Source organism: Mus musculus, chromosome 3, assembly GCF_000001635.26.
Source record: "Mus musculus strain C57BL/6J chromosome 3, GRCm38.p6 C57BL/6J".
In the NCBI taxonomy this organism is placed as follows: Eukaryota; Metazoa; Chordata; class Mammalia; order Rodentia; family Muridae; genus Mus; species Mus musculus.
In genome coordinates, this window is record NC_000069.6 from 31,685,337 (window position 1) to 31,706,968 (window position 21,632).

A 21,632-nucleotide genomic window follows, 5' to 3' on the forward strand; every position below is an offset into this window, starting at 1 on the left:
GCGCGTGCACACACACACACACACACACACACACACACGAGTATGTGTGTGTATATATATCATTCTAAAATTCAAAAGTGTGACATATTTAAAACAAGCTACTACAGAGAAAATTTCTAACACTATCTACTGTACCATGTAACAGTCAAAATACAAGCATATAATGGAATATTTACTAAAGGATACACATGCACACTCACACAAACATACACACACATGACTACATCATATGAAACATTTGTTCTTATATTTTCTCTCCAAATCAAGACATGCAATTGTATATTTACATATATATTCATATATATTCCTATATATGAAGCAAAATTCAGAAGATATGCTTGAACCTAGAATCTCTAATTTAAATGTCTGATAAGAGATAATCATCCTTGAAAATGAAAATAATGACAATCACCTCCTATGAAACTAATAATGCTCTTACCATAATATGAATGGCAATCTCAAAATAGTTTTAATTTTTATTATTACTCAGCAGAAACAAAAGAAATATATGGTGTTTCAAGGAATGCATTCATTTTAGTCTCCTTTACTCTCAAAAACCAAAGTGAATTTCACTTACTTTCACCAACTACACTTAAAAGACACACTACCAGTATTCATACATTTTTAATTGAAATGAGTCAGTTACTTAGAGGAGCGAGAGGGGAAAGAGGCAGATGCCCAGGAGCCAAGCCACTGCAGTGGCAGGCAGTTGGAGGCAGTTGGAGGCAGAGGCAGAGGCTGAGAAGGGAGGGGGGCAAACGGAGGAGGTCCTAGACCAGACCAGACCAGACAGACCCCAGACCCCAGACCCCAGACCCCAGACCCCAGACCCCAGAGACCAGACCCCAGAGACCAGACCCCAGAGACCAGACACCAGAGACCAGACACCAGAGACCAGACACCAGAGACCAGACACCAGAGACCAGACACCAGAGACCAGAGACCAGACACCAGACACCAGAGACCAGACACCAGAGACCAGAGACCAGACACCAGAGACCAGACACCAGACACCAGACACCAGACACCAGACACCAGACACCAGAGACCAGAGACCAGAGACCAGAGACCAGAGACCAGAGACCAGAGACCAGAGACCAGAGACCAGACCAGACCAGACCAGACCAGATCCTCCTTCCCCAGCTGCAGAACCACCCCAACGCCCACAACCACATGCTGCAGGACCCGGGACGTGACTCCTGGCTGTCAATTCTTATTTTTACGTGGTGGTGGTGGGGAAATGTGAGGATTTCCAAGTGTGGACTGAAGGTGAGTTGAGTAGAAATGACAAGAAGGAAGACAGATTGATAGCCAGGCCATTCATTTATTTTGAGCCTGCATCAGTCAGACACTATCTACCATTTTCTATGCTGGGAGCTTACAGTGACTGATAAGGGTTGAAAAACAAATTTACTCCATTATTCTCTTCTGAACATTTCATTTTCTCACAATTGTGGAAGTGGATCTTCAGGAATATTATTTAAGGATGGCCAGAATGCTTATCCCCTATGCTAAATAAACTAATTATTGATGTCTGTCCTCCAAACCATATACAAACTTATGAGAACATACCTTAAATTATTTACTTGATAATGTCAGTACCAACTTCATACCTTCTAGAATAATATGAAGGCTATGCTCATGGTCAGTGGAGATTATATGTGATGTGGTCCCAGAAAACACCTCCGTGGTTATAAATTACAATGAACCATGTTCTCATTTAATCACAGCATTTTTCTCTAGTATGTCCCTGCAGTTTCCCCTGATTAGTAGTTGCTATGAGTAGGGATAGTAGTTGCTTCTCATCTCTTCATACCCACTTGGGAACTATGAAGTCAAGAAGCTTACATGTGTTGTCACATGTGTGCAAGGATTGTAATCAGGGATTCCCCACTCTTGCTGCTTGAATCTATCTGGAAACAACAAGCAAGAGGACACCTGGTTCTCATATTTCAAATATGTTATTTTGAGAACATGTCTCACAGTACAGTCCACATATCCCACAAAGTTTCAGTTCTCATATGCCAGCTTTAACAGTGCTGGGATCACTGGCATGTGCTTCCACATCTGCCTCCTCTTCAAATTCGCTGTTATTCTTTCCCAGGATTCAAATAGGATAACACCTTAAAGATTTCTTTTTTAAAAAATGTGTCTAAAACTTGTGACAAAATAAATTGAGAAATGTGGAGGAGGTTCACCAAACCTCAACCATGGTAGAGGAAAAAGAAGTTGCAAGCATGAAGTAATGAAGTAAATATAATGTTTTTTTAAAAATAAGTAAAAGGACATATTTTATTTTTGTACAGAAAGAACTAAGTGTAGCCTCTCATAATGAGGAATGCATGTTGCACATACTCACAGGATACGCAACACAACCAAGACATCATTAAATAAGGAGAGATGTCTTTTTTTTTTTCGTTTTCTGGAAACATTTGAGTTTCACGGGGCCTTGGCACAGCAAGGTTCTATGGATTCCTCCCGTGTCTTTCTTCACAACGGTTTCCATATAGAAAAAAAAAATTCTCCTGATCCAGGTCTCCACCTAACAGAACAAGTATTCAGTGGATAAGTTATAAGACCAGTGTTCACAATAAATTTTAAAGGGTTCATGGTATTAAAACACAGGAAATAAATTTGAAAGAGAAGATCAGAGGGATATTATAGCAACATTTATAATGTTAACAGTTAATATATGGTATACCTGTATGAAATTCAAAATAAATAAGTATGGGATATTGAAACATAATTGTAACTCTTAACATAAATAATATTCTAATGGGAAAGATAGTAAGAAATTTAAAAAACTAACTGTAGTTAAAATTTTTAGACTGCTTTTTAAACATGTGAACACTCTGGCCTTTCCTACATTGCCCTATATGTCTGTTTCCTTCACAAATTTCTTTTTAATGTAATTTTTCCTTCCCAAACTGTCTTGAATGGTGAAAACATAGAAAACATAGAAATGAACAGCTGGTGTATATTGTTTTCCGAAGGTGTAATTGTATTAATCGAAACAACTCAAGCCAAAGACCTCTGCTATAGTGATCCTGGTGTTCATTCAGCTGAGCTGTCAAAACTGTTATCAACTAGATCACTGTCAAAGCAGAAAAACAAACAAACAAACCCTCCCGCATTCAAAAATCTTTGTGAAAGTTGGTCTTATCCAGACAAAGAGATCAATTCCCTTGCCTCTTGCCTGTGGCTTCTATAAGGATATCAACATTTTTTTTCTGGAAATTAAAAATATTTGTACATTTTAAAGTCTCCTCCTAGATTTCTGTACCTCTCCCAACTTCTCCATTTCCTCTGCTATGTTAACTCTAGAACCCCTGCCAACCATATTTATGGTTGTGAAGTTTCTCCTACTCAACTTATCCCCATTTTTCTCTCCTGATATTCTTCTTTCTCTATTACCCAGCCTTGGCCATACCAAATCTATTTTTTTTCTCTGTTCTCTGAAATCTTCCAGCTGCCTCTGATCGTGTTTCCTCTCTTATCCACAATGAAATTCTTCCCGTGATAGAAGAGCAACTAAACTTCTGTTGGTTTCTTTACTGTGACCTGCTCATACAAATGGAATATTTATGATATATGTTTTCTTTAAGGGAATATAATTCTGCCCAAAAACATGTTACATCTCTCAAAAATTATGTACAGAGGCAACATATCTTTTACTTGGAAAACATTTAGGATCCCTGAGAATCAAAATGTCAAAGAGATACAGCAGCCAATAGTTGTCATCACACACTTCAAATAATAATGTAAAGATATGTCAAAAATACTACTAATTCAATTTTGTAATGAACAAAATTGAAAGTAAATGAACATGTCAGGAAAGTAGTTTCTGTCTAATCTGAATTAATGTGCAAATGCTCAGAAATACATTTCATGAACACAATATGTGTTGGAAACTATAACAATCTGAAGAAAACCAGATACTCGGCATCTACCAAAAAGATGAGATGAAATTTATTTTAAAAATACTTGTAGTCGTGGTGGTTAAAACAATTGAGTTGCACAGAAAATAATCCTTATTACTAACTTGGACTGATTTTTTAAAAATTTACAGAAACCATTCTATTGTATGCTCAAAACATACTTCTCATATAATAATGTTGTTTCTAGAAGAAACTACTGAAGTCTGTGGTTTCTGTCCTAGTCAGGCTGAAGGACCATTGTGATGTCAGTAGTCTATGGCTCATGCCATCTGACAAAGTGACACATGCATCTCCTTTCCTTATAGTTAGCAACTTTAAAACCTTTTCCAAACATTTATTGAACTGAAAGTCTTTGTAAGGAATAACATATTTTCACAACCATTGATATGTATATGAAAGTTATATAGGTTACAGAATATAGAGACATATGGATGATAGATCAATAGACAGACTGATAGCTACTCTTTGGTAGCTGTTTACTCTACTGTGCTCATACAATTTGAATATTAAGCATATATTAAGTGAATATCATGGTGTCCAAAACATACAAAATATCTTTCAAAGATATGTAGAGCGACACCACCTTTTACATAGAAATCATTTAAGACCCATGAGATGAAAGGAGTCAGGAGGAAGAGAAGCCAATGGTTATCATAGCAAACATAAAACAATAATGCAAGGATATTTTACAAAAATAGTACCAGTTCAATTTCATGATATTCAAAATTAAAAGTAAGTGAACATATGTGGAAAATGATCCCTTTCTATTTGAATGAACATTGAAATACTTAAAACTTTTTAAAAATCACAACATAATTAGGAAAAAATAACAATTTGCTGAAAACCAGGGAGTTCATAGGTTTTAGGTTGAAGTCTGACCAGTTTACAAGAAAAGTTTGTGTTCATAGTAAGGAAAAAACATCTAGAAATCATCTAGAAAATACTCCTCTCACATGTCCAGGATAGGTATTTTTTGAAGACTTATAGAAAGCATTCTCCTAGAAGTTCAACACATACTTCCCCATTCCTGGTAGTGATAACTTTGTTTCTTTAAGGGATTGGCACTGGATATTGCTAATGTGTAACTTTTCATGAAGCCACTGCCAAGATCAAAGCTAGTTTACAAGATCTGGAGAATCAAGTTAGAGCACTTCCTGATTCCATAGGGCTATCATAAGAATCAGTTCATTATTTTACACATACCTCTACAGTGGAGCCTGGAATTGAGAGTCAGTCAAAGACTTTAAATTATTGCTTTTCTTCTAGGCACTAAATACCGAACTGGAGACTGCTGTTGGTCAGTAAACCACTGAAGTCTGAGGATGCTTCAGTAGTCAAGGTAACAGGCCATTGTGATGTCAAGATCCAAAGGCCCATGATGTAACTGACAAGGGCACAAGAGCCTTCTGTGTCTTTCAATCTTTTGGCTTTGAAACATATTCTTTTAATAATTGTTGAACCATAGGTATCTATATTAAATAACAGATCTTCATAAAAATATACATGATATGATAGATGAGAGATAGATAGATAGATAGATAGATAGATAGATAGATAGATAGATAGATAGATAGGAAGAGAGAGAGAAAGAAAGAAAGAGAGAGAGAGAGAGAAAGGAAGAGAGAAAGGAAGGAAGGAATGAAGGAAGAGAGAGAGAGAGAGAAAGAAAGAAAGAAAGAAAGAAAGAAAGAAAGAAAGAAAGAAAGAAAGAAAGAAAGAAAGAAAGAAAGAAAGGAAGAAAGACTGATTTCAGGAATAATACCTGTTCAAGAAGAGAAAGAATTTTTTGCAAAACATTGTGAAATGCAAATTCATTCTCAAACATTCTCAATACCTAATTCTTTTTTAAACTATCAAATATATACATGAAAATTCAGGTTCATTAACAATGTGAACCTTAGAGACCAACATGTCTGGGAAAAGATACACACACACACACACACACACACCCCTCCTTCCTCCTTTTCTATTCTGGGATTGAGGGGTCCATAAGGGGATGGAAGACCAGGAGAGCAAAATAAATGAACAAAACCCAAATACCTCATGGAAACTGAAGCAGGAACACAAGGTCTACGTGAGTCTATAAGGATCCTCTGTACATATATTAGGAATGTGTAAGCTATTTGTGAAATATATTCTTTTAATAATTGTTGAACCATAGGTATCAGTCCATTTCTTTCTCTCATTTGAAATGAACAGGCTTCTTAGAGATAACAACATAACATATCAAAATAAAATACAGTAAGATAAACAAAAGCATTATATTAAAATATGACAAGGTAAGCTAACAGAGAGCAAAAGAGCCCCAACACAAGGCAATGGATTCAGAGGCTCACTAGCTTACACATTCCTAATATATGTACAGAGGATCTTTATAGACTCACGTAGACCTTGTGTTCCTGCTTCAGTTTCCATGAGGTATTTGGGTTTTGTTCATTTATTTTGCTCTCCTGGTCTTCCATCCCCTTATGGACCCCTCAATCCCAGAGTAGAAAAACAGTCTTTAAAATCTTTATTACAGAATGTGAACCCTAAAAATTTTCATTACTTTTTAGAATATTTTCAAAATATATATTGATAAATTTTGTAATATGGGAACTGGTAGATTGAGGTAAATGATCAAAGTATCCATTGATGCAAGGTTAGTTAATTTCAGTCAGGTAATGGTGATTTTGATTATACAGATTTTTTCTGTATTTAAATATCACTTTATGTACTCTCTTAGAATAAGCAATTAACTAAAAGATTAAGAAAAATATTTAGTCTGCAAATATTGTTTCTCTATCAGCAATTATAGATTGGAATATAATCCCCTTGGCAGTGCTGAGAGAATCAGTTTGTTCCTCTTGAACAATGTGTAGTAAACTGAGGATATTTACTTCATGGTAAGTCATACAAGCTCCAAAAATAGAAACAGTTATTCACGTTTGTCAGAACACAGTTCAAGAACCGAGTTGTATGAGAATTCTGAATGCGTGCGAGTCAGCTCCAGGAAACAAGATGTGAATCTTGTAGCCTCGGTTCCTTCAAACACAGAATTGTACTGGGAATGTTTTCTTGAGCTCCACCCAGGGGTAGTACATAGGTGTGAATTTACTTCAGGTGTTGTTATTATTAACATGACTCAATGAAAATACATGTTTTTGCCATGTGTAGCTTGTCCTGGCAATTGAGCTCCTTACTCCTGTGACTCTATTTTTCCTTTTCTTTCTTCTCCCCATGCCCCCACCACACACACACTTTAAAGCACTTCAAGTCTGCAAGGTTAGGTGCTCCATCTCCTGTTGAAGCCAGCAAAGTAGCCCAGCTAGAACACATCCCCCATATAAGCAACAGCTTCTAATATAGCCCTTATTCCAGTTATTTGTGACTCACATGAAAACCTAAGCTGCACATCTGCTGCAAATGTGTGTGGAGGCAAAGGTTCAGCTCTTGTATGTTCTTTGTTTGGTGGTTAAGTGTGATAGGGCTCTGAGAGCCCCAAGGATCCAGGTGATTTGACTCTGTTGGTCTTTCAGCAGACTTCCTATCCCATTTGGTGTTGATTTTTTTTGTGGGTGGGTTGGAGATTTTATTCTCAACTATGGTGCCTGCCTGGCTATCAGTGGCAGCCTCTTCAGGTTGCAGATCCCCAGTGTAGTGAGACACAGATAAGGTCATCTTTTTTGATTCTTAGGTGCCTACCTTGTCCCAGGTCCCTCTCTTGTCCTGTCCATGCCGACCATCTTCTCACACCTAACTTGCAAATATCTATTCATTTTCAGGGCCATCTAGCCATCTCTCTTGGCCTTCTCTTACCTGTACCTAAACCTCATATTCCCCTCCCCATCACCCTTTCTCCAATTTCCCTCTCTCCACCTAACTCTTATGAGTATTTAATTCCCCCTTCAAAGTGAGATACATTCTTAGGCTTTCTTTCTTGTTTAAGTTCTTTGAGTCTGGGGAGTGTAGCATGGTATCAGCATTTTATGGATAATATATACTTGTAAGTGAGTTCATACCCCACATGTTATTTTGGGACTCAGTTACCTTACTTTGGATGATATTCTTAACTTTGATCCATTTGCCTGCAAAATTCATGATGTCTTTGTTTTTAATAGCTAAATACTATTCCATTCTTTAGATGTACAACATCTCTTTGTTTGTTGTTTGTATGATATTATTATTTTATCTACTCATCCATTTGGGGGGACATTTCTTTCTTTCTTTCTTTCTTTCTTTCTTTCTTTCTTTCTTTCTTTCTTTCTCTCTCTCTCTCTCTCTCTCTCTCTCTCTCTCTCTCTTTCTTTCTTCTTTTTGTTTCTGGCTATTACTAATAAAGCTGCTATGAACATAGTTCATTGGAGCAACTTTTGAGTATGTTCCAGGAGTGGTATAGGTGGGTCTTGAGATAGAACTAGCCCCAGCTTTCTCAGAAATCTCCAAGTTAATTTGCAATGAGATTACAAGTTTACACTCACAACAACAATGAAGTGTTCCCATTGCTCCAAATTCTCCTCTGCATGTGCTCTCTTGAGGATTTGATCTTAGCCATTCTGCTGGGTTCAGAGTTGTTTTGATTTGCTTTGCCCTCATGACTAAGGACTTTGAATATTTCATTATTTTTTTTATTTTTTGTTTTAATCTTATTTAATCCTTGGTTTTTACACTCCAGATTTTATTCCCCTTTCTGTCCACCTTCTGATAGCTCCAGATCCCATACTTTCTCCAACTATCTCCACAAGGATGACTCCACACCTATCAACCCACCCCACAAAATCTCTCCATTCCATGAGGTCTCTAGTCTCTTGAGGGTTAGGTGTATCTTCTCTGACTAAACCCTGACCTGGCAGTCCTCTTCTGTGTATGTGTTTGGGGCCTCATAGCACCTGGTGTATGCTGCCTGATTGGTGATCCAGTGTCTGAGAGATCTTGGAGGTCAGGTTGAGTCTGCTGGTCCTCCTACAATTTCATCCACCTCCTCGGCCTCTTCCAGCCTTTGCCTGATTCAACCACAGGTGTCAGCAGCTTCTGTCCATTGGTTGGGTGTAAATATCTGCATCTTACTCTCCCAGCTGCTTTTTGGGTGTTTCAGAGGGCAATCATGATAGGCCCCTTTTTGTGTGCCTCAGGAATAGTGTCAGACCTTGGAACTGCCACTTAAGCTAGATCCCACTTTGGGACTGTCACTGGACCCCCCTTTTCCTCAGACCACTCCATTTTTGTCCCTACAGTTTTATCAGATTGGAAGAATTCTGGGGCAGAGTTTTTGACTGTGGGAGGGCAAACCCATCTCTCACTTGATGCCCTGTCTTTGTGCTGAAGAAGGGCTCTACGAGTTCCCACTCCTCACTGTAGGGCATTGCATCTAAGGTCCTGAGTCCTGAGAGTCTCTCACCTCCCAAGTCTACGGAACATTCTGGAGTGTCCCATACCTCCTACCTCCTGGCATTGGCTGTTTCCATTCTTTCTGCTGGCATTCAGGTCCTCAGTCCTTTTTCCCCACCCAATATCTAACCATGTTCCCCTCATCCATTCCCCATCCCCTTTCTCACTTGGGTACTTCTCTCCCTAACTCCTCCTGAGATTACTTCTTCATCCCAAGTGGGAATGAAGAGTGCTCACTTGGTCCCTCTGGCTTGTTATCCTTTGAGTTCTGTGGATGGTTTCTTGGATGTTCTGTAATTGTTTTGTTCATATCCACTTATTAGTGGCTACATATCAAGCATGTCTTTTTGGGTCTGAATTATATCACTCAGGATGGGATTTTCTAGTTCCATCCATTTGCCTTCCAAATTCAGGATGTCCTTGGTCTTAATAGCTGAGCAGTATTCCATTTTGTAACTGAAAAATGAAACTCAGGAAGCTGAACATTTCTTTAAGTGCTTCTTAGCCACTTGAGATTCCACTGTTGAGAATTTTCTATTCAGTTCTGTACCCCATTTTTAAACTGTGTTATCTGGGTTGCTGGTGTTTAACTTCTTGCATTGTTGTAAATTTTGGATATTAGCACTCTATTCTGTGTATTACTGGTGAAGATGTTTTTACTATCAATAGGCTGCTGATTTACTCTATTGAGAGTGTGCTGTGCCTTAAGGAAGCTTTGGAGTTTCATGAGGATGAATTTCTTAATTGTTCATCTTAGAGCCTGAGCCAGTGGTGTTCTGTTTAGGAAAATTGTCTCCTTTATCTATGCTTTCAAAGGTATTTTGCACTATATCTTCTAAGAGAATTAGTGTATCTTGTTTTATGTTGAGTTCCTTGATCCACTTAAACTTGAGTTTCATGCAGAGTGATAAGTTTGGATCTATTTTCACTCTTCTACATGTAGACATCATGCTAGTCCAGCACCATCTGTGGAAAATGCTTTTATTTTTACATAGTGTGATTTGGATTCTTTATCAAAGTGAAGTTTCCATAGGTATATGGGTTTAGTTTTGTGCCTTGATTTGAATCTATTAATCAACTTCTTTCTGTACCAATAACATTCATTTTAAAATCACTATTGCTTTGTAATACAGGTTAAAATCAGTGATGGTGATGCCTTCCAAATTTCTCTTATTCTTCTGAATTGTTTTGAATAAGCTTGGTTGATTATTTACTTATATGAAGTTCAGAATTGATTTTAGAAGTCTATAAAAACTTGGTTGGAATTGGCATGGAGATTGCATTGAGTCAGTAGACTATTTGATGTCTTTGATATGCTCCTGGATTCTGTTCTTCAGTATTTTATTGAGTATAATTTGCATCAATGTGCATATCAGAAGTCAGCCTGAAGTTTTCTTCTTCGTAGAGTTTTTTGTATGTTTTAGGTATCAGAGTGTCTATGGCCTCACAGAATGAGGTTAACAGTGTTATTTCTGTTTCTATTTTGTGGAATAGTTTGATGACTTTGGTATTAGGAACTATGTGGTCAGTTTTGGAGAAAGATCCATGTGTTGGTGAGGAGAACATATATTCTTTTGTGTTTTATTTTATTGATGCCTGTTTGATCAATTTCATCTATAATATGTATTAGTGTCATTATTTCTCCAGTTTGTTTTTTCTGGATGTCCTGTAAATTGGTGAGAGTGGGGTGTTGAAAAATCCCACTATTAATATGTGGGGTTCAATGTGCAATATAAGCTTTAGCAATGTTTGTTTTCAGATGTGGGTGACCATGTGTTTGGTGTATAGATATTCAGAATTAAGATAGCATCTTGCTAGATCTTTCCTTTGATGAGTGTGAACCGTCCTTCCCTGTGTCTCTTGATTAATTTTAGTTGAACATCTATTTTATTATATATCAGAGTGGCTAATCCAACTTGTTTCTTGTAACTCTTTGCTTGGAAAATTCTTTAGCCCTTTACTCTGAAGTCTATCTTTATGGCTGAGGTGTGTTTCCTATGAGCAGCATAAGGATGGATTCTGCTTTTGCATCCATTCTGTTATCATATGTCTTATTAATGGTGAATTGAGTCCATTGGTGTTGAGTGGTGTCTTAATGACTAGTGATTTTTGTTTCCTGTTATTTTGATAGTGGTGGTGGTGTGTGTGTGTGTGTGTGTGTGTGTGTGTGTGTGTGTGTTTATGTGTTTTGTGTTCTTTTCTTGTTTTGCTGGTATGGACTTACTTATTTTCTGTGGGTATTTTTTTGGGGGTGGGGGATATTGTTATCATCCTTGGGTTGAAATTTCCTTCTAGTATTTGTTTTTGTAGAGCTGGATTTGTGGGTAGATATTGTTTGAATTAGGGTTTGTCTTGACATATTTTGTTTTCTCCATCTATGGTGATTGAGAGTTTTGTCTGGTATAATAGTCTAGCTTCTCAACTGTGGTCTTTTAGAGATTACAAATTATCTGATATCTGGTTTTATCTTTGTGCACTTCCCCAAGTTTTTACTGTATCATTACCTTTGTATAGCAGAAATTTTTCCAAGCAGAGATTCTTCATCAAGGACACTAAGTCAATTTTCATATAAATCTAAAGAAAGAAAGGTTTCTTATATATTTCTAATATAATCCTTTTTTAATGAAAAACACATGAAAATTAATCATCTATGTATATTGTAGAGGATATTTGAGAAACATTTTTGTTAAAAATAACAGGTTATACTAGTGATTCTCATCTTGTGTGTCACAATCCTTGTGGGGGTCACATATCCTGCATATCAGAAATTCCATACATTCCTCATTATATTTCATAATAGTAGCAAAAATTAAGTTATGAGATAACAGCAAAATGATGTCATGGTTAGGGATGACTACAGAATGATGAACTATATTTGTTTCACAGGACTAGGAAGGCTAAAACCCACTGGTTGAGATCCTACTTCTTTAAGAGATTCCCAAACTGTCACCAACCAGAATTTTTGCTTAAAAGTGGAAACTACAGGGAGGAACTTAGGTGTTCTTACCTAACACTAGAATCAAAGAAGCAGATCTAGCTGCAATATCAATAAAGTAACCCAACTCAATGTTCTAATTGCCTTTCCTGGCTTCCAGTCCACACTACTACTGGCAATCAGAGATCTGCACTCCACTTTTAATCCTGAAGCTCTGTCTATCTCAAAGGAGGCCAGCTCTTCCATGGGATATCCAGATAGAAGTCTATCATAAATGCTTTCTGAGAGGCTTCACCCAACAGCTGACTAAGACACATAAATTGTCTCAGAGCCAAACATTGGATGGAGCTCAGGGACTCTTATGGAAGAGTTGGGGAAAGGAGTCAGTAGACTGAATGAGATAGGGACTCCACAGGAAAACTGGCAGAATCAACTAACCTGGAACAGTGAGAGCTATCAAGGACTGAGCACCAACCAAAAAGCATACAGAAGCTACATCATGATCCATGGCACATTTGTAGTAAATGTGCAGCTCAGTCTTCATATTGGTCCACCAACATGTGGAGCAGAGGCCATTCCTAAAGCTGTTGACTGTCTGTGGAAACACTTCACCAACCAACCTCAGTAGAAGAAGATGTGGTAACCCTGAAGAGAGTTGATATGCCAGGTTTCGAGGATAAACCCAGGGACCATGACCTACTTAAAGAAGAAGGAAAGAGACTCCGTGAAGGATAAACAGGTAGGAGGCAGCACTCAAGACATAAACTAACTAACATAATTAATAATAATAATAATAATTAATAATAATAATTAAACAAGAATGAATGAACAGTAACTATAAAAAAACCCAACAAAACAAACAAACATACAAAAAACCCAAGTACTCTTCTTAAAAGTAAGCATCCACTAAAAAATGGGTAAAATGAAAGTAAAAATGTTTACACAAAATATTGTTTCCCTAGATTAGGGGGAAAATGACAAATTTACCTGGGATAGAATGCTGATAATCATAAGTATGTTCTACTGTGACTTCCCAAGTCACACTTCTGTTTAAAAATGTCTTCCATATTTATGAACAATTGAAACCATTTGCTGTCACTCAGTATTTTCAGTGAATATTTCTGGTATATATAATCTCTAACGTGTGTAAGCAAATACTACTTCTATTTTGTTGATGTTTTTCACACAATTTGCCAGCCATTACCTCTGTACTGCTGTTAATTTGTCTTGGCTATTGACCTTTTGGTGTATAGAAAGCCACTTATTGTATAATTTGCAAGTCAATAGACTTCCTTTGCTGTTTCCAAGAAAATCCTTATAGAGAGAGAAAATATATTTTTCAGAAAAAAATAAATTATGGAGATTACTGAAAACATAGTCAACTCTAAAATTTAATTCCAACTTTCTTCACAGCTCTCAAACTTTCCCCAAGGGAGAATGTTGACTGATATGTAGGCCCAATAAGTTTCGTCTATCAAAAATGGAGAAAAAAAGAGTACATTTTCAGATGTGCTTGGATTGCAGGGAAAAAAATCTCTTCTTAAATCCATATGCCTCTAATGGAAAACTGAACAAACTAACCCACTTAAGGTATCAATATCTCTGGCTTTGGTGGTGGTTTATGGGATAGATCCCCAAGTGGGGCAGTCCCTGGATTCCTTCAGGCTCTGCTCCAAACTTTGTTTCTGTAACTCCTTCCATGGGTATTCTGTTCCCCCTTCTAAGAAGGAATGAAGTATCCACACTTTGGTCGTCCTTCTTCTTGAGTGTCATGTGTTTTGCAAATTGTATCTTGAGTATTCTAAGTTTCTGGACTACTATCCACTTATCAGTGAGAGCATATCATGTGTGTTCTTTTGTGATTGGGTTACCTCACTCTGCATGATATCCTCCAGATCTATCCACTTGCCTAAGAATTAGTCTATATACTACCAAGCATAGTGGACTCATCAGGTTGTTAAAACAGGCCTTTTAGCAGAAGTGGGAGATTGACAGAAAACAAATTTAGAGCAAGGGAGGGGAAGGAGTGAAATGGTGCAATTGAATTTAAATTTTAATAATAAACTTAAAATATACCATTTTATGGAGGTGAAGGTATGGCAGAGTAATTAAGGATACTTGTCTCACAGCCATGAGGGCCTGCATTTGGGTACCAATATTTCATGAGATAAAGACAAGCAAATCATGAGATCCTATGAGGGATGTGTAACCAAAAAATCCATGAAGGAGTCACATACTCTATACTGAGGAAGGGAAATCTGCCTCTCAGACAAAAATGGGAGAGTTACAGAGAAGGAAGGACACTGGTAGTCATATGCATCTGAGTAGGAATGCATACCAGTTGACACTCATATGCATGTATGAAATGACCCTCCACATGGCCACATGAAGAAAATTCAAATGAAAGATTAGTTATTGCTCATTCTGACTGTATTTTTGTTTGAGTCCCTATTCTTTGTTGTGAATACCAGAGGAATGTTTGAGCTTACCAGATATCTTTCATATGTATCTACTACTTAAGGGAATGCATGATATAGCAGACTACTCATGTAAACTCAGAGAAATCCTGAGGGTGGATGATGCAAGAAATTTCTCTACCTTTAAGATCCATGCTACTTCATGCACTGAGTGCTTTTTTATGTCTACTTTTTTCCCAGTGCCCAACTTTTTCTGTAGGGTTTTATTATGATGTTCTATTGGGAGATATGATAAATATGCCCTCTGTTGTGAGGCCTTTATCTCCAATGAATGACAGGATGTCCTGAGAGGAAGACAGGGAAAGGACCTGTCACATACCATGCAGCACAAAGCACTATTTGCTTGTGAGAACCAGACCAATGGTATGCACAGGTACAGTGCAAGGGCTGGCATGGACAAGGAGGACCTTCAACTGGTTTTGTGTCTCAATCTTTTCTAGTACACATCCCACCATAATGTTAACCCTGAAAGATCAGGCGACACTTATTTTTTTATATCAGATTATCCTTAGGAAAGCCAGAAATGAATCATTTGAGACCTACCAGAATTGCTGTGCGGCAATGGCCATCATGTCAAACGGAACTCACCTCTTTTCCAAAGAGTTTTCCTCTGTTTTTAACTCTCAGGACTTTGTATACTTTGTCCTCATGGGGAACATAGCCCCTGTGGAAACATGATTTTATACAAGGTCTTTCTTTCTTACAAGGTCTTTTCTTTGCATCTAAGGAGGACATGAGATCATTACCTGATATAGTGTAATTTATATGACTCTTTTAAAAAAGCAAATTTAAATTGCATAGTGTCCCTGTTGTAATGGGTTAGGCATTCTCTAGTGTTTATATGTTCTTCTTCCTTGTACTCTATACCATTATTAATCTCTGAGATGTCCCTAAGACCATTATTAATCTCTGAGATGTCCCTAAGACATGATCTAAGATGATCCAGTGGGAATTCTCACAAGATGATGCTGTCAAAGTTGCACTGCATCCTAAGAAAATTGATATCTGGCATGGTGGCACATGCCTTTAATCCCAGCACTTGGGAGGCAGAGGCAGGCAGATTTCTGGGTTCGAGGCTTGCCTGGTCTACAAAGTGAGTTCCAGGACAGCCAGGGCTATACAGAGAAACCCTGTCTAGAAAAACAACAAAAAAAGATATCTAATTAAACAGATTCCCTAAACTATGTATAGGTAGTTGCATCACTAGTCGTATCTATTTTTATAGCCACCCTCACTTTTATTGACATCAATGTTCTATTGTCTTCAGATGTCATAGTGAAGCTCTTCCCATTCTTAGTTTTCTTTTTTTTTTTTTTTTTTTCCATTTTTTATTAGGTATTTAGCTCATTTACATTTCCAATGCTATACCAAAAGTCCCCCTTACCCACCCACCCCCACTCCCCTACCCACCCACTCCCCCCCTTTGGCCCTGGCGTTCCCCTGTACCGGGGCACACAAAGTCTGCGTGTCCAATGGGCCTCTCTTTCCAGTGATGGCCGACTAGGCCATCTTTTGATACATATGCAGCTAGAGTCAAGAGCTCAGGGGTACTGGTTAGTTCATAATGTTGTTCCACCTATAGGGTTGAAGATCCCTTTAGCTCCTTGGGTACTTTCTCTAGCTCCTCCATTGGGAGCCCTGTGATCCATCCATTAGCTGACTGTGAGCATCCACTTCTGTGTTTGCTAGGCCCCGGCATAGTCTCACAAGAGACAGCTACATCTGGGTCCTTTCAGTAAAATCTTGCTAGTGTATGCAATGGTGTCAGCATTTGGAAGCTGATTATGGGGTGGATCCCTGGATATGGCAGTCTCTACATGGTGCATCCTTTCATCTCAGCTCCATACTTTGTTTCTGTAACTCCTTCCATGGGTGTTTTGTTCCCACTTCTAAGGAGGGGCCTAGTGTCCACACTTCAGTCTTCATTTTTCTTGAGTTTCATGTGTTTAGGAAATTGTATCTTATATCGTGGGTATCCTAGGTTTTGGGCTAGTATCCACTTATCAGTGAGTACATATTGTGTGAGTTCCTTTGTGATTGTGTTACCTCACTCAGGATGATGCTCTCCAGGTCCATCCATTTGGCTAGGAATTTCATAAATTCATTCTTTTTAATAGCTGAGTAGTACTCCATTGTGTAGATGTACCACATTTTCTGTATCCATTCCTCTGTTGAGGGGCATCTGGGTTCTTTCCAGTTTCTGGCTATTATAAATAAGGCTGCTATGAACATAGTGGAGCATGAGTCCTTCTTACCAGTTGGGGCTTCTTCTGGATATATGCCCAGGAGAGGTATTGCTGGATCCTCCGGTAGTACTATGTCCAATTTTCTGAGGAACCGCCAGACTGATTTCCAGAGTGGTTGTACAAGCCTGCAATCCCACCAACAATGGAGGAGTGTTCCTCTTTCTCCACATCCTCGCCAGCATCTGCTGTCACCTGAATTTTTGATCTTAGCCATTCTCACTGGTGTGAGGTGGAATCTCAGGGTTGTTTTGATTTGCATTTCCCTGATGATTAAGGATGTTGAACATTTTTTCAGGTGCTTCTCTGCCATTCGGTATTCCTCAGGTGAGAATTCTTTGTTCAGTTCTGAGCCCCATTTTTTAAGGGGGTTATTTGATTTTCTGAGGTCCACCTTCTTGAGTTCTTTATATATGTTGGATATTAGTCCCCTATCTGATTTAGGATAGGTAAAGATCCTTTCCCAGTCTGTTGGTGGTCTTTTTGTCTTATAGACAGTGTCTTTTGCCTTGCAGAAACTTTGGAGTTTCATTAGGTCCCATTTGTCAATTCTCGATCTTACAGCACAAGCCATTGCTGTTCTGTTCAGGAATTTTTCCCCTGTGCCCATATCTTCAAGGCTTTTCCCCACTTTCTCCTCTATAAGTTTCAGTGTCTCTGGTTTTATGTGAAGTTCCTTGATCCACTTAGATTTGACCTTAGTACAAGGAGATAAGTATGGATCGATTCGCATTCTTCTACATGATAACAACCAGTTGTGCCAGCACCAATTGTTGAAAATGCTGTCTTTCTTCCACTGGATGGTTTTGGCTCCCTTGTCGAAGATCAAGTGACCATAGGTGTGTGGGTTCATTTCTGGGTCTTCAATTCTATTCCATTGGTCCACTTGTCTGTCTCTATATCAGTACCATGCAGTTTTTATCACAATTGCTCTGTAGTAAAGCTTTAGGTCAGGCATGGTGATTGCACCAGAGGTTCTTTTATCCTTGAGAAGAGTTTTTGCTATCCTCGGTTTTTTGTTATTCCAGATGAATTTGCAAATTGCTCCTTCTAATTCGTTGAAGAATTGAGTTGGAATTTTAATGGGGATTGCATTGAATCTGTAGATTGCTTTTGGCAAGATAGCCATTTTTACAATGTTGGTCCTGCCAATCCATGAGCATGGGAGATCTTTCCATCTTCTGAGATCTTCTTTAATTTCTTTCTTCAGGGACTTGAAGTTTTTATCATACAGATCTTTCACTTCCTTCGTTAGAGTCACGCCGAGATATTTTATATTATTTGTGGCTATTGAGAAGGGTGTTGTTTCCCTAATTTCTTTCTCAGCCTGTTTATTCTTTGTGTAGAGAAAGGTCATTGACTTGTTTGAGTTAATTTTATATCCAGCTACTTCACCGAAGCTGTTTATCAGGTTTAGGAGTTCTCTGGTGGAATTTTTAGGGTCACTTATATATACTATCATATCATCTGCAAAAAGTGATATTTTGACTTCCTCTTTTCCAATTTGTATCCCCTTGATCTCCTTTTGTTGTCGAATTGCTCTGGCTAATACTTCAAGTACTATGTTGAAAAGGTAGGGAGAAAGTGGGCAGCCTTGTCTAGTCCCTGATTTTAGTGGGATTGCTTCCAGCTTCTCTCCATTTACTTTGATGTTGGCTACTGGTTTGCTGTAGATTGCTTTTATCATGTTTAGGTATTGGCCTTGAATTCCTGATCTTTCCAGAACTTTTATCATGAATGGGTGTTGGATCTTGTCAAATGCTTTTTCTGCATCTAACGAGATGATCATGTGGTTTTTGTCTTTGAGTTTGTTTATATAATGGATTACATTGATGGATTTTCGTATATTAAACCATCCCTGCATCCCTGGAATAAAACCTACTTGGTCAGGATGGATGATTGCTTTAATGTGTTCTTGGATTCGGTTAGCGAGAATTTTATTAAGAATTTTTGCATCGATGTTCATAAGAGAAATTGGTCTGAAGTTCTCTATCTTTGTTGGATCTTTCTGTGGTTTAGGTATCAGAGTAATAGTGGCTTCATAAAATGAGTTGGGTAGAATACCTTCTACTTCTATCTTGTGAAAAAGTTTGTGCAGAACTGGAGTTAGATCTTCTTTGAAGGTCTGATAGAACTCTGCACTAAACCCGTCTGGTCCTGGGCTTTTTTTGGCTGGGAGACTATTAATAACTGCTTCTATTTCTTTAGGGGATATGGGACTGTTTAGAAGGTCAACTTGATCCTGATTCAACTTTGGTACCTGGTATCTGTCCAGAAATTTGTCCATTTCGTCCAGGTTTTCCAGTTTTGTTGAGTATAGCCTTTTGTAGAAGGATCTGATGGTGTTTTGGATTTCTTCAGGATCTGTTGTTATGTCTCCCTTTTCATTTCTGATTTTGTTAATTAGGATTTTGTCCCTGTGCCCTTTAGTGAGTCTAGCTAAGGGTTTATCTATCTTGTTGATTTTCTCAAAGAACCAACTCCTCGTTTGGTTAATTCTTTGAATAGTTCTTCTTGTTTCCACTTGGTTGATTTCACCCCTGAGTTTGATTATTTCCTGCCGTCTACTCCTCTTGGGTGAATTTGCTTCCTTTTGTTCTAGAGCTTTTAGATGTGTTGTCAAGCTGCTAGTATGTGCTCTCTCCCGTTTTTTCTTGAAGGCACTCATAGCTATGAGTTTCCCTCTTAGAAATGCTTTCATTGTGTCCCAAAGGTTTGGGTACATTGTGGCTTCATTTTCATTAAACTCTAAAAAGTCTTTAATTTCTTTCTTTATTCCTTCCTTGACCAAGGTATCATTGAGAAGAGTGTTGTTCAGTTTCCATGTGAATGTTGGCTTTCTGTTATTTATTTTGTTATTGAAGATCAGCCTTAGTGCATGGTGATCTGATAGGATACATGGGACAATTTCAATATTTTTGAATCTGTTGAGGCCTGATTTGTGACCTATTATGTGGTCAATTTTGGAGAAGGTACCATGAGGTGCTGAGAAGAAGGTATATCCTTTTGTTTTAGGATAAAATGTTCTGTAGGTATCTGTCAGATCCATTTGTTTCATCACTTCTGTTAGTTTCAGTGTGTCCCTGTTTAGTTTCTGTTTCCATGATCTGTCCATTGGTGAAAGTGGTGTGTTGAAGTCTCCCACTATTATTGTGTGAGGTGCAATGTGTGCTTTGAGCTTTACTAAAGTTTCTTTAGTGAATGTGGCTGCTCTTGTATTTGGAGCATAGATATTCAGAATTGAGAGTTCCTCTTGGAGGATTTTACCTTTGATGAGAATGAAGTGTCCCTCCTTGTCTTTTTTGATGACTTTGGGTTGGAAGTCAATCTTATCAGATATTAGGATGGCTACTCCTGCTTGTTTCTTCATACCATTTGCTTGGAAAATTGTTTTCCAGCCTTTCATTCTAAGGTAGTGTCTATCTTTTTCTCTGAGATGAGTTTCCTGTAAGCAGCAAAATGTTGGGTCTTGTTTGTGTAGCCAGTTTGTTAGTCTATGTCTTTTTATTGGCGAGTTGAGACCATTGATGTTAAGAGATATTAAGGAAAAGTAATTGTTGCTTCCTGTTATTTTAGTTGTTAAAGGTGGCATTCTGTTCTTGTGGCTGTCTTCTTTTAGGTTTGTTGAGGGATTACCTTCTTGTTTTTTCTAGGGCGTTGTTCCCGTTCTTGTATTGGTTTTTTTCTGTTATTATCCTTTGAAGGGCTGGATTCGTGGAGAGATAATGCGTGAATTTGGTTTTGTCGTGGAATACTTTGGTTTCTCCCTCTATGATAATTGAGAGTTTGGCTGGGTATAGTAGCCTGGGCTGCAGTTTGTGTTCTCTTAGTGTCTGTATAACATCTGTCCAGGCTCTTCTGGCTTTCATAGTCTCTGGTGAAAAATCTGGTGTAATTCTGATAGGCTTGCCTTTATATGTTACTTGACCTTTTTCCCTTACTGCTTTTAGTATTCTATCTTTATTTAGTGCATTTGATGTTCTGATTATTATGTGTCGGGAGGAATTTCTTTTCTGGTCCAGTCTATTTGGAGTTCTGTAGGCTTCTTGTATGTTCATATGCATCTCATTCTTTAGATTTGGGAAGTTTTCTTCAATAATTTTGTTGAAGATGTTTGCTGGACCTTTGAGTTGAAAATCTTCATTCTCATCCACTCCTATTATCCGTACGTTTGGTCTTCTTATTGTGTCCTGGATTTCCTGGATATTTTGAGTTAGGATCTTTTTGCATTTTCCATTTTCTTTGATTGTTGTGCCGATGTTCTCTATGGAATCTTCTGCACCTGAGATTCTCTCTTCCATCTCTTGTATTCTGTTGCTGATGCTCAAATCTATGGTTCCAGATTTCTTTCCTAGGGTTTCTATCTCTAGTGTTGCCTCGCTTTGAGTTTTCTTTATTGTGTCTACTTCCCTTTTTAGGTCTAGTATGGTTTTGTTCATTTCCATCACCTGTTTGTATGTTTTTTCCTCTTTTTCTGTAAGGACTTCTACCTGTTTGATTGTGTTTTCCTGTTTTTCTTTAAGGACTTGTAACTCTTTAGCAGTGTTCTCCTGTATTTCTTTAAGTGATTTATTAAAGTCCTTCTTGATGTCCTCTACCATCATCATGAGATATGCTTTTAAATCTAGGTCTAGGTTCTCAGGTGTGTTGGGGTTCCCTGGACTGGGCGAAG

General features: G+C 38.0%; 1 long non-coding RNA gene and 1 pseudogene across 1 annotated transcript; one reads left to right on the forward strand and one right to left on the reverse strand.

The window, feature by feature from the left end:
• The window catches only part of Gm6558, a 43,028-nt pseudogene extending 40,522 nt beyond the window's left edge, over positions 1-2,506 (reverse strand).
• Positions 1,090-6,799, forward strand: Gm33886. The gene is made up of 3 exons (XR_389651.3): positions 1,090-1,269; positions 5,205-5,277; positions 6,727-6,799. It is a non-coding gene; the product is annotated as a predicted gene, 33886 (long non-coding RNA).
• Positions 6,800-21,632: the final 14,833 nt, after the last annotated feature.